Source organism: Peromyscus maniculatus, chromosome X (assembly GCF_049852395.1).
Source record: "Peromyscus maniculatus bairdii isolate BWxNUB_F1_BW_parent chromosome X, HU_Pman_BW_mat_3.1, whole genome shotgun sequence".
NCBI classification, from domain to species: Eukaryota; Metazoa; Chordata; class Mammalia; order Rodentia; family Cricetidae; genus Peromyscus; species Peromyscus maniculatus.
In genome coordinates, this window is record NC_134875.1 from 118,999,926 (window position 1) to 119,019,480 (window position 19,555).

Sequence of the window (19,555 nt, forward strand, 5' to 3'; positions counted from 1 at the left end):
AAGTCTTGCTTTTCTAGTGCGTATACCATAAATGTAGTTGAATGAAGCAACGTTATAGCCAAATATAGACAGTACATGCTACAAAATCTCACTCATGATTGGCTCCCACACTGGCCCCAAAAGAAGAACATTGTGGTTTAAATGCAGCCGTCCCAGGAAGTCTTGAAATCAAGCGAAGGGGTTTTCAAATTCATTCTTCATCATTTCAACTGGGCCCCAGCCCAGTGCAATTGGTGGCTGGAGTGGCCTGAGTCTCAAGTCTAGGGATGACATTTTCAACCCTCCTTTGACAGGACATAATTAGAGGAGAAGCCAAACCCCAGTGTTGCTGACATTTAAGCCTCTGGAGCTTTCAATCCCAGCCATAGATTGGATTTCAGTTTCTTTCTTGCGGCACTGCCAATTTGTACTGTTGTAAACTGAGCGGCCAGCAACCCCTGAAAAGCCAGCTGTAGCTGACTGGTTTTCAAAGGCCATTGAAAGCTCAGAGCTTGTAAAAGGCCATGTTCGATGGAGCTTCAGCTGGTCCCTCTAGGAGATGGACTGGGCTGATAAACCGCTTTGCAGCTTCAGTTCCCGTCGCGTGTTCTAAAACATTGGGGTTTGTTTCGGGCCTGGGTAATTGTTTGTTATCGGCCCCACAGCCGTTCTTTTACCCTTGTGATCAGATCATAAGTCCCTTGCACAACCAGCACAGAAGCTCTGTAAGGATGAAGGCTCTTAACCCCGGGGCTGAGTGCATGAGCAAGCCTATGCCTCATTAGCCTGCCATCTGTGAGAGATGTGTGCACCCAAGCCAAGGCGGCACTTCCCTTTCAATCGTTCGCGCTTGCCCTCCCACGGTCTGGCTTCCAAGCTTTGGATAAACAGGAATTGAGCCCCAACTATCCCTGGGGAAGTGGCCGGCTATTATTATTGCCACTGGAAAAACAGACAATGGTCAGAAGCTGCAGAGAACAGAGTCTGGTTGCCTTCACCTTTTAGACCCGATGACCTCCCAGTTTAACTATAGCACACTTTCCTTTGAACAGGAATGAAGTACACACATGCATGTACCTTCTTCTCACGGAAACCTCAAATCTTAAACCTTACTAGGCCACCTTGTCACAGACTGTGACTTCAGTAGATATGTGTGGGTTGCGGGAATATGAAGAAATTTTGGACGACCTGTCTTTTTCTAACTTCCTTTGAATGACTTCTGTACACTAGTGTCACTGTAAAAATCAGTGGCTCGGCCAAAGTGCTCATTTCTTTCCAGAAAGTTCTTTCAAGCCCACGTCTGACAAGTATTCCTCTTAGATCTTCAAATCCTACATATGGAGTTTTTTTGTCATTATTAGTCCTAAATTCCAACGATCCTTTACTAACAAAAATTTAAAAAAAGCCTGATGTGGCCACAAGTTGGTGTAGCAGGTTTTATAGATCAGTCAGACAATCCATTAACCTTGAACATTTTAATTCAAGGATGTAGGCTTGGTTGATATTCATAAATACAGTAAAAAAAAACAAACAAGCAAACAAACCAAAACAGTAACAACAAAACTACAGAGAGAGAAAAGTTCTCTGCCTCTTAAATATTCTCCCAAAGTAATCTAAACACACATCTGACATGCTCCTACAATAAACTTAATTACTAATAGCCATGTTTCAGGAGAATGGGAATATATGAGTAAAATTTCATACAACAAGAAAAAAATAAGATGACCTGGGTTTGTCAAAAAAGAAACATGCATTTAAGAAAACATATAGACAAGGACCCCCAAAATATGTCCCAGCACTTGAGTGGCAGAAGCAGGAAGATCAGAAATTGGAAGTCATCCTCAGCTACATATTAAATTTGAGGCCAGTCTAATGTACATGAGACTCAGCCCCCAAAATGAAAAAAAAAATACATCAGACTAGCATCAGCAATTTCTCAGTAGCTAAGGATAAAGCTTTTTAAAGGTTTAGTGCCCCTCCCCAGTGATTGAGCTTTTCTGTATTGTTCAAATCCCCTATACAGTAAGTGTTTTTATAATGAAAACGTCCTCTTGGGAAAGTAATAGCCCACCCGAGCTTGTTCTTCTTTAATGAATTAATAATATGAGAAGGAAGAAGGGCAACATACTAACAGTCCAGAAGACAAGATGAGGCGGAAATATCAGCCTTGCATTCATTTGAACTTTATTCACTCTTGCTTAAAAAAGAACTTCATGATTACATATTCCATGCACCCTGCTAAAAGCCACGACTTTCACACTCAGACGTAGTGAATAAAAAGCTCACCCAGGCAGACTGCAATGGAGGTGGCCGCTCTTGCATTCTAATTGAGGGACTGTGTGCCTCAACCATTCTCTTGACAGATGGAGAGAATGAAGAAATCACCAGCTGCCAGAGCACAGAGAAGGAAGGGACCAAGCGAGGGCGGCTAGTGTCTGGCTAAGACATCTTTCTGTTTTCTTGAGTAAACATAGGGGGAAGAGAACGCCTCCAGCCATTGCACGCAAGTTAGAGTGCATGCATGCAAACACGACAGAGTTCAAGGGAGGGGCCCTGCAGGCCCAAAGTGAATGCCTATTTTGGGACTTGTGGTTGCGACCACAGAGTTCTACCTTCAGTAAACTGCACATGTTGTGATCAGAACTTTGACACCAATGGCAACTGGGTAACCAGATGCTAACTCTTTTTTTTTTTAAGAGGTGGAGGTGTTTTGAGACAGGGCCTCAAAAGGGTTAGGTAGCTGAGAATGACCTTGAATTCCTGATTCTCCTGCCTCCATCTCCCAAGTGCTGAGATTACAGCCCTGTACCACCACAATCTTTCTCGGGTATTTGTTCTGCATAGATAGTAGATTCAGCAGGAGAGGTTGAAAGTCTTCTGGCCTCATATCCCAACTACCCATAGCAGTCCCATAGTGCTCTTGGTCATCTAAGGTTTCCTGTCTCAGGCAATGCATCCTTGTAAGTCCTTCTGTTGAACTGCATTTAGTCCACAGAGGTGTCTCAGTTTCTCCCCAGGGATTACATGGAGGAGCCAAACCAGACAGATACATAGACTCCTCTCCATTGTCTTCTGTCTGCATCTGCATACTAATGGGGAGATCTAACATATTCATAAATGCCTTAAAATAGGAAGCCTAAATTCTCCTTTTTTTCCTAGTTTGAAAATAGCAGTGACAAATTACATTATATTTTGCAATCTTTATCATGGGCCACATGAAACAGGAAGTTCCCAGAGCTTTCTCACAAGCAACTGAGAAGAAGTACTGGTTTCAGTATAACATTCAGGTAGATCTATATTCAGAAACAACACACAAGTGCAATGGCGTACACAAGACTCTAACATTCATCACATGCAATCCCTTAACATGTGAGCAAAGGCCGTTTGTTATCTCATATTTCTGTTTTCTTACTGTCATGTAAAGGTACCACACAAAGAATGGCAAGCTGGATCCAGTTGACAAAAGGCCTGGTATAAGCCTTTTCTCAACTGCTTTTAAAGATGGGGCACTTTCACTTGAACAGGCACCCCTGTGGCTCCACTTAGGGAAGGGAAGAACGTTTTACATTCTCATAGCTGGGCGCAATCTCTTTTGGGAAATGAAGGTAAAGGGGAGCCCTTTTAACTGTCTTCTGTTATTAATCTGCTCTTGGTTCCTTCCAATCAATGTTATTTATCACTGCCGAACAAGCATTAACGGAGAGTCTGAAAGGGCTCTAACGTCACTTCTAAGATGCTCAGAGTCGACAAACCAAGCTTTCAGATCCTAGTGGTTTTGAGTGAAGCATTTCCCTCCAAGGCACATGGTGCTCATACTTTAAGATGGATGCTTATGAGCTTTGCAAGCAGGTAACATTTCCATTGTGTACTAAAAAGCAAGCAAACAAGAAACTTCCTGTACCATTAATGTGGACTGCAACCACGCTGTCAGAATTCAAGATGGTACATCTTGTGCAAGAGGAGGGGCAGCTTGTGTACAGGTTTTTATATTATCCCAGAGAATGTTTTTATTATCTTTTCAAAACTTCGAAGTGTAGGCAAAGGAAACAGATCTAGCCCACAAGATCTTAAATGGAGGAGGACTTCTCTTATTCTCCTTCCATTTTCCAGTTTCTCATTTTCAAAGACACACAGTTTAACAACTAACCTTAGAGACACTTAGAAATATTGCCCGGCTAAAAAATTATTTTTGTGGGCATAGTAACATATACCCCTAATCCCAACACTCAGGAGACAGAGGCAGGTGAATCTCTGAGTTCGAGGTCAGCCTGATCTACAGAGTAAGTTCCAGGACAGCCAGAGAAATACAGTGAGACCTTGTCTCAAGAAATCATGTATGCATCTAATACTTGATTGACAATCTATAGCCACTGTGGTAGCCTGCTCTTAAAAAACCATGTCTGTTATCATATTAACTTTCTTATTCCTCTATTATAAAAATGAAAATAAGTCAACAAACTGTGAGCCAGTTTCTTTTTCAGTTCTAGGTCATCAAACCCAGGACCCTGTGTATGCTAGGTAAGTGCTCTACCAGTGAGCTACACCTCCAACCCCTTACATCGACAAATGCATAAATAGATAAAATGGGTTTGAGATTCAATGCCATTTGCTCTTATGTCCCATTGAAATTCAAGTCCACCAAAGAGAGAAAAAAAAAAAAAGGCAAGAGAGTCTCAGGTAAAGTGCAAACAGCAAAATCATAGCCCAACTAATTGCATGCAGCTACAAAGAATAACCTACATAGCCAAATGCTCTAGGTAGGCGGTGTGGACAGGGAAAGAAAATTGGTAGAGAAACAAGCAGAACTCAGCTTCCTCGGGTTCCTTCCGGGCTTAACATGGGTGCGTCCTTTCCTGCAAGGCACCTGCATGCTCTGTGGTGTGACTTCCGGCCAGAGACTTCCTGTAAAAGGAAAAAAGAAAAAGAAAACTAAGTAGTATTGCTGTTTGCCTTCTGGTTTTGTGCTCTTGCCTAGTGTTTTCTCTTGTTTTCAGCTTTTAAGAGCGTCCCAGGCAGTGGTACTTGTTATTCCTTGCTTCCTGGAAATCTCTTTACATACAGAATGGCTTGGAAAATTTGAAATTAGCTAACATTTAGACTGATGTTAAGATAGAAGTTAGTTCTGTCTAGTGGGAGGGAAGAGTCGGCAGGGTCAAACAACACCCAGACTCAGTGATATGAATACCTGAGTCCCCTCATCACAGAATCATAAATAGATTTGGACACTGGGGAATCATCAATTCTCTGATATAGACATCCTGATTTCAGTTGTTCTGCCAAAGGAAAAAAGGCCTTCATTATCTGCAGTGCTACGGTAGCAGCATATTACTGGTAAATATTTTTTCTTCCATTGGATTAAAGGGCCAACCTAGGGTTTCATGAGCTGTCACTTTATTTCTAAGTTGGGAGAGCTTACTAGAGATATTTGGTGGCTTAGTGAAAATTTCGACACCAGCTTGTGCTTAACTATTTTAGTACTATTGTTTCTTTCCTTAAAAGTGACCGTGGAGGTCATAACCTAGCACCTTTGTTTTGCAGATAAGGAAACCGAAGTCCAATGTTATGGCGATAAGTGCTGACACTAGTTGTCAAGTCTGCTTTTCCCCAGTTATCCTGCCAATGTTCTTTGTGCAAACCACACAAGCGGTGGGCAGGACTTTCTGTATTTACATTCTCAAAGGACCGTGGGCTTCATATTTTAATAACCTTTAGTTTCCTACTAGGAAAAACCCCAAGCTCGATTTCCTCTTCTGGACAGCAAATCAAAAGAGCCACTGCTGAGGAGTACTGAAGCATTGGTAGCTGGACTTGGAATATTTTCTTATCATTTATTGCATGGTTTTAGCATGCAATTTGTTCTTTATTCTCAAACTGTAGAACAGCAAACAAGTGTTTTATTCATGATACAACAACAAAAACACCTTTTCATATTTCTTCCTCACTTGTAATTTTCGTAAGTTTAGCCAATTGATATTAAAGCTGCTCTCAATTTTTTTTCATTCCTACAGTTTTGGTAATTTCACTGGGCATATAATAATCTCTAGAATGTCAGAAATTACAGTGAAACATGTTTAAGGAGATTGTTCAAAAAGTCTGTTTACTTGAACAGATCCTGCTTACATTTATTTGATGGTTTCTACGTGGTGGAACAGAGGAAGGAGGGAGTAGTACTAATGGGATCCTTTGGCTATTGTTTTATCAGACTATTGTTCTGGCGATGTTTCAAATGGCTTTATGTTTAGGACTGGGGGTAGGATAGGATTTCTTCATCTGGACTCTAGTAACATGTGGAGTCTGGTAAGTCTGTATTGGAGGGGCTAGGATGGACAGGATCGCTCCTCCTTCCCACCTCCCTGCCCACCAGTGACAGGGTACAATGACTCCAGACAGGGGCAAATGTTTCCTCTGCCATTTTGCTCTCCTCTACCTTGAGTAGAGAGTCTCTGCACTGTATGGGGTAGGGTGCTCTCTCTCCTAGAGAGCACTCAGGCTACATTGTAGAAACTCTCTAGGGAACACCACAGACTGTACCAGCTCTCCTGGCCAACATTCAAAAAAGCTTATGCTAATCTCGGAGGAGTAGTCTATGGACTTGCTTCTAAGTAAATGAAGGAATTTTCTTTTTCACTACCCAACAAAAGTTTGCCATTTGTTACAAAATGCAATGCAGGGATGCGTGAGAGTTTTTATTTCCAAAATCTTTTCTGGTTCTAAACAGGCCAACTCTGCCCTTGGAACACAATAGCTTCCCTTGTGGGTACTAACAGAGTCCTCTGACTATGAACCTCAGCGCTATACTGAGAATGACCTTGAACTATGGACTGAGCCTATTTTGCACTGTCAGAAATCAGAGCAGTCAGTCTCTTTGTCTCTGTCTCTCTGTCACACAGACACACAGAGACACACACACACAGACACACGCACACACACACCCCATCTCTCCCTTGCTTCCTGAGCTTTGCTTTCCCCAGGTCGAATCCATGTAAATGGTGGATGTCAGGATAATGGAATAGAGAGTCCCAATGCATTTTCTTAAGCAAAGAATGGTAACTAAGGGACATAGCAATCCTTTGAATTCCTTGTTCAAAGCTGAAACTAGATGCTCAAGAACTCCCCTAGCAAACTTCTGCTGTCGGTTTCATTGCTGTTTGCTTGTGTGGTACTCCATATTGAACCTGAGGCTTCACACATGCTAGATAAATGCTCTATCACTGAGATACAGCCCCAGCCCTTTCTAAATTATCATCACCACCACCACCACTATTATCATCATCGGGGGTCTTTTGAGACAGAGTCTCACTATGTAGCCCTGGTTGGCCATAATACAGCCTTGAACTTGGGAACAATCCTCTTTTTTTTCTATCTTCCAAGTGCTAGGACTACAGATGTGTAATGCCTGTATTATTCTGAGACAGATCTCACTGTTGCCCAGGCTGACCCTGAATTTACCATCATTCTGCCTCAGCCACCTGAATATATAACTGACAGTCTTGCACTCAATCTCCCACACTTGGTGACATTCTGCCACCATTACACTCAATTTCCTGAAATGTGGGACAAGCAGAAGCACATTTTCAGCCTTAATGGTAGTTCTGAAGGAAAGGTATGAACACGTCTTGTTTCTGCATTCTTTTCCTCAGCATCAGAGTACAGAATCTCTAACCACAGTAGAGATTCAAATTAACACTCCATGAAACAAAACAAACAAACAAAAAGCACAGCCACTGGGAGATCATGATGCTGTTTTCTAATCCCAGGGCGGGCCCGTTTATGCCAGGCCATGTGTAAGTCTGCGGCCTGGCTTTCTGAAAGCAACTTCCTGTACTTGTACAAAAGTATTTCAGACAGTGATCCATTTCTAAACTCCTGTCCTTTCTTTTTCTGTTCCTTTTTCCCCCCGTCTCTCAGACTTTCACTTGATTTATGCTAGCTCCAGTTGTCTCCCTTTAAGTAATTCCTTGTGTTCTTTGGCCTTCTCACAAGCATCATGAACACTTTGCAACTTATTTTACCTTTAGTTATTTATCTCTTTATTTATTCACATGCATGTGGTGTACGTACATGTATCCACCTATACTTACCATGGCACATGTGTGGAGGTCAAAGGACAGACAGCTTTCAAGAAATCAGCTCTCTCCTTCACTTGTGTGGGTCTTGGGGATCTGTCTCGGGGTCCCAGCCTTGGTGACCAGCTCCTTTACTAGCTGGGCCACTACACCAGCCTCTTACAACAATATAATGGATAAGGGAAGCTTTCAAAAGTTGTTTCTGGGGCTGGGGCTATACGTCGGTAAGCAGAGGGCCTGCCAATAAACTGAGTGTTGGATCTAACAGGCCTGTAATCTCAATGCTGAGGAGGTGGAGGCGGGAGAATCAGAAGCTTAAGGTCATCCTTGACTACAGAGCGAGTTCAAAGCCACCCTTTGAATCCAAGAAACCTTATCTCAAAGAAGAAAAAGAAAGAAACAGTTTGTATTGACCCCTTCTCTGCTCTCAAAAAATGATGTTAGAACCTAAATAGACCCAGGATAAAAACAGAAGCAACATTTTTCCTTTTTTCTTTTCTTTTTTTTTTTTTTTGTTACAGGGTCTTTCTGTGTAGCCCCAGCTGTCCTGGAACTAGCTCTGTAGACCAGGTTGGCCTCAGATTCAGGGATCTGCCTATCTCTGCCTCCAGAGGGTTGGGTTTGTGTGCCAGCACACCCAGCTACATTTCTCTTTAAGGTACTTTCTCCCAATAGAAAGTGTTGTACACTTGTGCCACCTTCTCTGTAACTTTCTTTTTATTACTGCTTTTTTGACATTAGCACGCCAAATAATGTATTCCATCAGAGCATCTTTATATATGTGTGCCAGATTAATAGCTTTCAACCCAGATTCCTTCCTGCAGGCTCAAAGCTCACGTGACTTGTGATAAAGGAAACTAGTTTTAACTTAAGCCTAAATGATCTGAGGCCTCCATGGAATATATAAACATTAGCAGAGAATAAAAAACCATAAACTTGCTTCTCTATTAGATTTGAGACTTCATTTTCTGTGGATATTTCCCTCTATTGATTCTGTTGGAATGTGTAATTCCTTGTTATTTGATTTTGTAGGCCTTTTAAAAAATTAACATAAATCAAGCCCAGAATGTAGAAACTTATTAAAATCCTTTCTTGATGGAGCCACATTCTAGTTATTGGGAAGAGAAGGAGAAAGAGAAAATACAGAATAAAGAAATTAAAATATACAGTTCATTAAGCAGGAAAGAGGTCAAGCAGAGTAGAACAGAAGGAATGGTAGTTAAAGGTTGGTATAATTGGAAATAGGGTGGAGCTAGGGAAGATAGGCTTCTTAGAAAGTAGAATTTGAGCCGGGCAGTGGTGGCGCACGCCTTTAATCCCAGCACTTGGGAGGCAGAGCCAGGCAGATCTCTGTGAGTTCAAGGCCAGCCTGGTCTACAGAGTAAGATCCAGGACAGGCACCAAAGCTACACAGAGAAACCCTCAAAAAACAAGAAGAAGAAGAAGAAGAAGAAGAAGAAGAAGAAGAAGAAGAAGAAGAAGAAGAAGAAGAAGAAGAAGAAGAAGAAGAAGAAGAAGAAAGATAAAAGGAAAAAAGAAAATGAAATTTGATCCAAGAAGTGAGAGGGGCAGCCAGTCTGGGGGCATATCCTCAGGGGCAGAAAATCTGTCTAGCAAGCCGGAGGTCATCAGTTAGAAGATTGTCAGTATCCTAAGTTTCTTCCAAGCTAAAGGAACAGAGTGTTGAGGACTGGGAGAGAACAATAGATCTGGGATGGGAGAGGAATCGCATAGAGCCCAGTGTGCTCAATGAGGGAGTAAAGGAAGTTGGAGAGATTTTTTCATTTATTGTTTCTTTGTGTGTGGGAAGGGAGGGGCACAGTCACCACCGTGTGCAAGAGCCAGACAGAAGAGAGCATGCAGGAATCAATTCTCTCCTTCTACCATGTGGGTTCCTGGGATTAAACTCAAATCATTAGTCTTAATGGCAGACCCCTTTGCCCTCTGAGTTAGCTCTCTAGCCCCGAGAAGTGATTTTTAACATAGATTGAAGCATGGAAGCCAATATAAAGTAAGACACTAGGGGAAAGACTAAGACACACCCAAGAGCATGGATGTGGGTTTCATAGAGGTCAGTTCCAGTTCATTGTCTTGACTCGAGCTATATAAACATTTTAGTGCATTCTGAAGTTATTCTCTTCAAAGGCATGTTAAGGACTGTAAAAGAGATGGGAGTGGTTTCTGAGGTGTGTTGGTTAGGAATACAAGCTGGGAAATAACACCCTAGATCACAGGAATGGCATGGCAAGATAGGTTATCTTTATTACTGTAAGTAACAATTTATACCCTTATTTGTGGGCTTACCTGAAAACTGCAGCTAAACAGTTAGGAGGAAAGTAACACTAACCTCAAGGTCATACAGATCTAGGTCTTAAGCATGGCCCAGTGCTAGTTTAACAATCTTATTTTCTGGAGAGATGGCAGTAGAGTGAATACTGCTCATCCAATTGCCAGCACCCACCGGGCAGCTGCCAAACACCTGCAACTCCAGTTCTAGGGGATGTAATGCCTTCTTCTGGCCTCCTAGGACACATACACACATGTGTATATACCCTCGCACAAAGATGTACATGTTTAAAAATAAATTATAAAACATATCTGTTAGGATTCTGCCACTCCAGCCATATGACCACAGAGGCGTAGTTCAGTAGCTAAGTAAGGGGTCTCATGTCTTAAGTCATCTGTGCGCTGCGTGATTACATCATGGGTGTGGCACAGTCACACAATCAGCACATGCTTGACATAGCTCCATAAGCCCACCTTCACATGTGCAGAGAAATCCTTAAAAAGCCAGACACAGACTCCTCCCCTCTCTTCTGCTCTCCCCCCCTCTCCTGCATGTGTCTCTCCCCCAGGCCTGGCCACACTCTATTCTGTCCCCTGCCTCCCCTCCTAATAAAGCTCTGATACTGAGTTTTGTCATGCCTCTGACCTTTCCTCATATGGCAAAATCACCTCATTTAAAACCAACAATATCTCTATCTATAAGGAATATTGTTGCTGGGCAATGGTGGTGCACTCCTTTAATCTTGGCACTTGGTAGGCAGAGGCAGGCAGATCTCTGTGAGTTTGAGGCCAGCCTGGTCTACAAAGTAATTTCCAGGACAGCTAGGGCTGTTACACAGAAATACCCTTCTAAAAAAAAAGAAAAGAAAAGAAAAAAAGAATGACTACACATAGGCAGGAGACATTTCACAGGAAATGGTGACGTGCTGAAATTCCTGAGTGCCAGCTGGTGAGAGGCTTCAGCCAGATGCTGGAGTGAAGGCTTTCCCCCTTCACTTTCTCCTGTGTTTCTTCCCAGCCTCAAATCTGCCTCCCAAGTGCACCATGACACCTTTTTACTAGAAATTAACCATTCCAAAGCGAACAATTCTACATTCACAATATCGTTCAATTCCATCTCTATTTAGTTCCAGAACATTTTCATCACCTCAAGTGGAAATCCCCTACCCATCAACTGTCATTCTCTGTCTTCCTGTTTTTCCAACCCCCCACAGCCAGCAATCTTTCTGTCTTTAAGGTTTTGCTTTTCCAAGACATTTCATACAAATGAGGTCATACAGTATGTGACCTGTCATTACTTACTTCTTTTATTTATCACACTATGTTGGTAGTTCATCTATATTGCAGTATATATCAGTATCTCACTCCTTTTTATGGTTGAAGACTTTTCTATTCTATGGATATACCACAATTTGTTTACCCTTCATCAGTTAAGATTTCTATCATGTAGCTACTCTGAACTGACCTGCTATTATAATTATATATTTTTAAATAGAAAAGAGAGACCACTTTGATTCTGTTTTACATAATACATATTGGGCTGTTTTAGAATAAGTGAATTCATGTTAAAGTGGTAAACACACACACACACACACACACACACACACACACACACACACACACACACTCCAAACAGCTTGCAGGAGTCAGTGCCTTCTGCCATGTATATTTTGGATAGCAAAGTCAGGTCTTAGGACCTGTCACAAGTGCCTCTACCTGTAGCTGGAGAATTTCTCTCCAGCTCCCGCCAAGTCCCACCAGTCCCAGGGCCCACTTATAAAATAAACACACAAACTCTTACATTATTTAAACTGCTTGGCCATTATCTCAGGCCTACCATTGTCTAGCTCTTACTCTTATATTAAGCCATTTCTGTTAATCTATATGTTGCCACGTGTTCTGTGGCTTTACCTGTTGCCTTTACGTAATGTTCCCTGAATGGCAGCTGCTGTCTCCTCCCCTCTGCCTTCCTCTGCTTTTTCCTCTCTCCTCTCTGTTAGTCCCACCTATACTTTCTTTCTGGCTACTGGCCACTCAGGGTTTTATTTATTAACATATTTGCCATACAGAACATCCCACAGCATCTACCCAATGAATTACCTTGCTGGCCTCATTTCTTTAATTCTCAAAAAATTTCCATTCTATTGGCAAATAAAGGCCAATCAACCATGAAATATGTGTCCTTGGTATCTGAAGAGTAACTATTTCTCACAATTTATATAGGGAGTCCTGTGAAAGATGGACCGTGATATTTTAAGGATGAAACTAAAAGAAAACACAGGTGAACTAAATGCAATATGTAGGGCTAGATTCTATCCTAAACAGAGAAGGTGGATCCAGGGAAGGCAATTCCCATGCACCAAGTTTCTCCTTGCTTTTGAAAAAGAGTTTCCAGCCTGCTGGCTGATCAGCCACCAAGGATCTCTGCGTGATGGAAATGACTCATATAAGGAAACTGAGAGGTGTTCCAGGTGAGTCTGCCTCCTGACTCTGCATGCACCTGTTCCAGTTGGAAAGGCTGGGAAGGCCCTGCTGAACTCCCAATTAAGGCTAGAGCGACAATTTTGCCTTTGCATTCTTGAGATTTCCTCCCTGTCATGGCTCTAAAGAAATCAAAGACTGAAGCAGAAAAAGATCTGTGGGATGACTAGCCCTGCTGTTCCACTTCTCCTGAGCTCTCCATCAGCTCCAGAGAAGCTGAGTTAGTTGCTTTTGTGATTTCTGGAACATGACTGAATATGGGCCTGATGGCTGAGAAGAGGAGAAAGGGGAGAACGAGGGTGGCCCACGATAACTGTAAGAGTAAAATCAGCCTCCTCCATTCAAACATGGCATCCATCTCCATCCTAGTACCTTCTTGGCTGGCTAGAGGAAGGACAGGTGAGGGACAGGGCGTAAAGGGTGGGGGTCATAGGCTGGTGTGGAGTTGACAGGTTATCACAGAATTACTCTCCATCTGCAGATACTTTGACAAAGAAGGGGCTCTTGGAAAAACTAGAAACAAACCAGCACTTGCTCCAGGGCTTCTCTCCTCAAGAAGAGATTCTATTCTAAGGAAACTTGGTAAAATACAGCTGTGGGCACTATTCCATACTTGTGGACACCCCCCACACACACACATACACTTGGTGAAAAGGGGCTTTGAGAAGTTCAAATGTGTCAACTCCACTGCCCTAAGAGACTTCAGTTCCCCTTCATCTTAGTCTTCATTCACCCATGCTGTGTCCTGCCCACCCCTCACCCCATTCTCCTCTTCCACCGGCTTGGTCAATGCTACCTGCAAATCTCAGCTTTTCTATCAATGCCTCAGAGAAGGACTTTCTCTTACTTTCTTCCCATCTAAAAACCTTCAGCTATAGGTGCCTGGCGTGGACCACAAACTATGGCTGCTTGGCAAAGTTCCAGTGTTTCAACATTGCAGACCACACTTCTCCAGCGCCGTTTACTTTCATTTTTTTATTTTTATTTTATTTTATTATTATTATTATTAATTTTTTTTTTTTGGTTTTTTGAGACAGGGTTTCTCTGTGTAGCTTTGTGCCTTTCCTGGAACTCACTTGGTAGCCCAGGCTGGCCTCGAACTCACAAAGATCCTCCTGGCTCTGCCTCCCGAGTGCTGGGATTAAAGGCGTGCGACGCCGCCGCCGCCGCCGCCGCCGCCGCCGCCGCCGCCGCCGCCGCCACCACCACCACCACCCGGCTTACTTTCATTTTTAATGAGTCTCAATATTAATGCCTTTCCCTCTAGGAAATTTTGTGTGGGCTTTGGTAAAAGGATAAAAATGTGTAAAATGGTAGCCTCTCTAAGCAAAATGACTCTTTGAAAAAATTCCCCCCAACTCAGAACAGGGAATTCCTTTGTCCTTCCTAATTACACTAAGGACAGGCACCTGACCCCAGGGATAAAATTCCTCCAATTCAGATCCAGAGCCTGAGACCATTAAGAGCATGAGGGTCTCTACTCCCTTAGGAGCTTGAAGACAGTTCCTGCTTGATAAAGCAGTCATTCTTCTTATCTCTGGCAAAAGTAAATTGTGGCCCTTCCATTAATATGTGACTGGTGTCTATTGTCAAGGTCAAGGCTAGCTTCCTCAATCCCTGATTTCAAGCCACACCCTAGTTCACGCACCCCTGTCTTCCCCTTTAATTCTTTGTACAATAAAAGGTGTAGCCTTTTTGTCAATAAGGCCACTGGCAGCCCACCTGATTCACCCTCAGATCATGTCTGTCTCCCCCTTCTCTCTTTCCCCCCAACCCCCCCCAGCTGACTCCACACATCCTCTTTGAGACCTGAACCAACAACACCCTTCCCCCAAGCAGACCTCTGGCAGGTACCCATTCTGAGCACACTATACTTGTTCTTTTTTGGCACCTCTGTCACACTGTAGCCCTCTTTATTGTTTGAGACAGGGTCCTGAAGCTTAGGCCAGCTTCAAATGCACTATGTAGCTGAGGAGGACCCCAAACTCCTGATCCTCCTTCCTCTTGCTCTGATATCACATGTATTCTAATGCCATACCTTCATTAATGTGGTACCTGAAAAGGCTTCAATAAATTTGAAGGGTATGGAAATATGGAGGGTATGGAAAATGGGTGAGTGGATGAATAAATTAAATTTGACTATAAACAGAAAAATGCTTTATGTAGTACACAAACAAAAATCAATTAGAGTTTTATGGATCTCCAAAGAACTAATGTTCTTTATTTTCATTTCCTTGAGGTTAAGACAGCATCACATCCAGTAGATGTCTTGCCCACATCACAGGTGATCAAGTACTAGGCCATTGGAGATGATATTGTGGGTGCTCTTTGCAATTTTCAGCTTCATTTTACTTGAAAATAATATGGTAATCACCTCCAAGTTGATGACAATAATTCTATAGAGAACAAGTACTGAATAGAAGAATACACAATTTTAAAGTTAGAAGGGCGGGTGTCCATAGGGTCCCAAGCAACAGGGAAAGTAAAGCTTGAAGGAGTTAGGTGACTTTCTTTTTTTTTCCTTTTTTTAAAATTTTATTTTTATTTTATTTTACAATACTATTCAGTTCTACATAATAGCCACAGATTCCCTTGCTCTCTCCCTTCCTGCCCCCTCCCCTTCCCCCCAGCCCACCCTCCATTCCCACCTCCTCCAGATCAAGGTCTCCCCCAGGACTGGGATCGACCTGATAGACTCAGTCCAGGCAGGTCCAGTCCCCTCCTCCCAGGCTGAGCCAAGCGTCCCTGTATAAGTCCCAGGTTTCAAACAGCTAACTCATGCAATGAGCCCAGGACCTGGTACCACTGCCTAAATGCCTCCCAAACAGATCAAGCCAATCGACTATCTCACCTATTCAGAGGGCCTGATCCAGTTGGGCCCCTCAGCCTTTGGTTCATAGTTCATGTGTTTCCATTCATTTGGTTATTTGTCCCTGTGCTTTATCCAACCTTGGTTTCAACAATTCTCGCTCATGTAAACCCTCCTCTTTCTCACTAATTAGACTCCCAGTGCTCCACCCGGGGCCTAGCCTTGGATGTCTGCATCCAGATTCCTCAGTCCTTGGATGGGGTTTATGGTACAACTATTAGGGTGTTTGGCCATCCCATCACCAGAGTAGGTCAGTCCCGGCTGTCTCTCGACCATTGCCAGCAGTCTTTTGCGGGGGTATCTTTGTGGATTTCTGTGGGCCCCTTTAGCTCTTTGTTTCTTCCTTTTCTCATGTGGTCTTCATTTACCATGGTCTCCTATTCCTTGTTCTCCCTCTCTTTTCTTGATCCAGCTAGGATCTCCCGCTCTCTTTCCCTCGAACCTCGCCCTTCATTGTTCCCACTCATGTCCAGGCTGTTCATGTAGATCTCATCCATTTCTCCGTGTCTTTCTTGGGGTCCCGTTTTCCAGGTAGCCTCACTGGTGATGTGAGTAGCAGTTCAGTCATCCTTGTTCCACATCTAGCATCCTCCTATGAGTGAGTACATACCATATTTGTCTTTCTGAGTCTGGGTTACCTCACTCAGGATGATTTTTTTTCTAGATCCATCCACAAGTGCATGTGGCAGCCCACCTATAATCCCAGAAGTCAAGAGGCAGAGATAGGGGATCCCTAGAGCAAGCTGCCTTACTAGATGACCCCAACTGTCAAGCTCTGGGTTCAAGTGAGAGACTGTATCTTCCTCAATACATAAGGTGGAGAGTGATCAACCTCAGTAGACTTGTGTCTTAGGTGAAGAACCCAAAATGTAGGAAAGCCATTTTTTTTAAGTAGCCATTGGCCTTTTTCCTGGGGAGAAATATTACCTTTACAGTGGTGGACCAGGTTTGGTAGACTGGACTTATCTTTGCTCTAGAAAAAGGCTCTCTAACTCCTTCTAAAGCTGTTCACTATACAAAAATCCTCAGGAAGCCAGTTAGGAAGATATGTGGAGAATGGTGGTGGCTTAACGACATATGCATTATTCTGATGTACCTTGTACTCCAATAAAAAGCTAACTGAGGGCCGGGCGGTGGTAGCTTTAATCCCAGTACTCAGGAGGCAGAGCCAGGTGGATCTCTGCGAGTTCGAGGCCAGCCTGGTCTACAGAGCAAGATCTAGGATAGGCACCAAAACTACACAGAAAAACCCTGTCTCAGAAACAAAAAGCCTATTTAAAGTGCTACATTAAGGACTTGTGAGTCACTCTCTACCTTATACCATAGAGACGGGCTCTACTATTTGGCCCAGAGCTCACCAATGTGGCTCATCTAGCAGGCCAGCTTGCTGCAGGGATTTCCCCATCTCTGCCTCCTGAATTCTAGGATTACAGTTGGGCAGCCATGCCTACTTGCCATTTGTATATCTGCTAGGGACCTGAATGAACTCTGGGCCTTCTGCTATGGTGGCAAGTGCTTTCTCCACTGCACCATCTCTCCAGCCCCAGCTAAGATCTTTTAATAAATCAAAAGAGTTCTATAGTCAAATAAATTTGAGAAAATCTAAAATAACCAAATTCTTTACCACTGAACCTGATAGAACCCTTCCAGATGCTCATGCATACTATGTACCTTTAGAAAAAAGAACACAATTTGAAGCTGTCAACATTCAGTGCTTCTCCAACTCTTCCTACACGTAATTGAGAATTGTCTGGCGAGCTGGAGATGCAGCTCAATGGTTGAGCACCTGCCATGCATGCGTGACGCCCTGAGGCTGATCCTCAACACTAAGAAGGGAAAAGAAGAACTACGTGGGGGTCTTGTTAAGTGCTGATTCTCTGGGTCTGCAGTGGGACAAGATATTTTGAATAGCCAAGGCATTCAAAAAAGTTTAATGTGATATTGCAAATGGGTGGGGGCACTTAATCTAATGTGAAGCTGGATGAATGGAGGGTGTAGGCTTCATGTCGGTTCAAGTTTTTCCTAAGCTTCTAACAACATGGTCTCCTTGAGTCACCCTCACCCTGATCATCTGTTCTCCATAGGTGATGGCCATGGACAGAAAGTTGATCTCACATGACAAGAGGACATTCAGAGCACATGGAAATTATTCGGCTGCACCTTACCTTGCAGTTATAGACCTTAAAACTCTGGTTCCATGGCCTGAATACATGTTAGAATCCACACCCCACTGTCAGCAATGCTTTTTAAACTCCTGATTGCCAGGTCTCTTCCAGTACAGTAAACAGTAAATCCCCTGTGTTGGGGACTATGTGCCAGTAGATTGTAAAAGTCCCCCCCCCCAGTTATTCTAATGGAAATTTACCCTTAAACCCCTGACAGACATCAGTAAAGGAAGTGAAAGCCATAACAGGCGTAAGTGGAGCATAAATCCCCAAACTACACCTGCTTTCCTCTCTTCCGCATCCCTGATGCTGCCAGGAAGAACTGAGAGAAGAGAGATGAGCAAGCACAGGTTCATTTCCTTCTGAGCATCACCATGGCTCATCTCTATAACACGTGATTATACTATTTGGGAAGCCCAGGAAACTCCTTAAGTAGGAATTTTGACCAGGATGAAATGAGTTACATTGTGTTTATGATAAGTTAAACTCAGCATGATCTCAATTATTACACTGAATGAAATAAATGTGCAGTAGTGTCCTGTGAAGGTAATATTTCCGGGTTTAGGCCATAGCTCTCTGCAGTTACTAGCTGGGGCAGCACAGTGAGCAAGTGACTCCAGTGCAGCAATCTTAATTTGGCCACACATACAGTGTGCAAAGTGAAAAGTTTATGGCATTTTGAGGTGTATTAGCAGAATGCAATCCATATGAATGAGTGTACACAGCATCTAAGATATAGCAAATCTTGATAAAGACCAGATATTTTTTAGGTTGATTCAATAGCATTTAAATGTCTGACGCGTAGATTGGTAGCCATGTATGGGCTGTTTATTATTTACCTTCAATGAGATATGTTAATTGAGATAAACTGCTCAGAAAATTTTATACTAATTTAACAGAGTAACTATATCAATTGAGTCAAATAATAAAATTTGTGTCCTTGGATTTTGTGTGTGTTTATTGAGGTTTTAGAATAATTCATTTTATGAGAACATTGGCCTGTGGGCTGATATTTCACATGCCTTCCTTATTTAATTTTTCTCATGATTCACTTTTATTTTATTTTATGAAAGTATTTTTGAGATAGATTGTAGATTAAACCATTGATTTCATAGAGAAGCCCTGAGAATAACTAGTTTAAATGTAGGTTCATAAATATTGTGTCATGGGAATGAATGGAAAACCACTGTATCTGTCTTCTTATGCTATGCAATAAATGGACACAAATCCAGTGGCTCCAAATCACACCCACTTGTTAGCTCTCAGTTTCTGTGAGCGAGGAGTGTGGCCATACATGGTATGGCTGAATTCTCTACGAGGGCCTCATGAGGACAAAATAAGGAGGCCAGCTGTGCTGCAGTCTTACCTGGAGCTTGGACAAAGGGTGGGAAAATTGAGTTCCGTGAAGTTGTACGACTGGGGTCCTGGTTTTTTATTGGCTGTCAGCAACATAGTGAGGAGAAAACACTCTAGATTTTGAAGGGGGTCCATCCATTGTTGCTTGCCACATAGCCCTCACATGGCTTATTCAGAACGTGGCAGTGAGAGAGGTTATATAACGTCAGTCTGCTAAAACTGGTTTACATGATGCAATTGAGCAGGTCATATCCCATCACCTATGTTGTTGACTGAAAATAAGTCCTTGCAAGTACTCCAGGAGAGAGTATTAGACAAGGATCTTACTATGGGATGTGCCCATCATACTCATA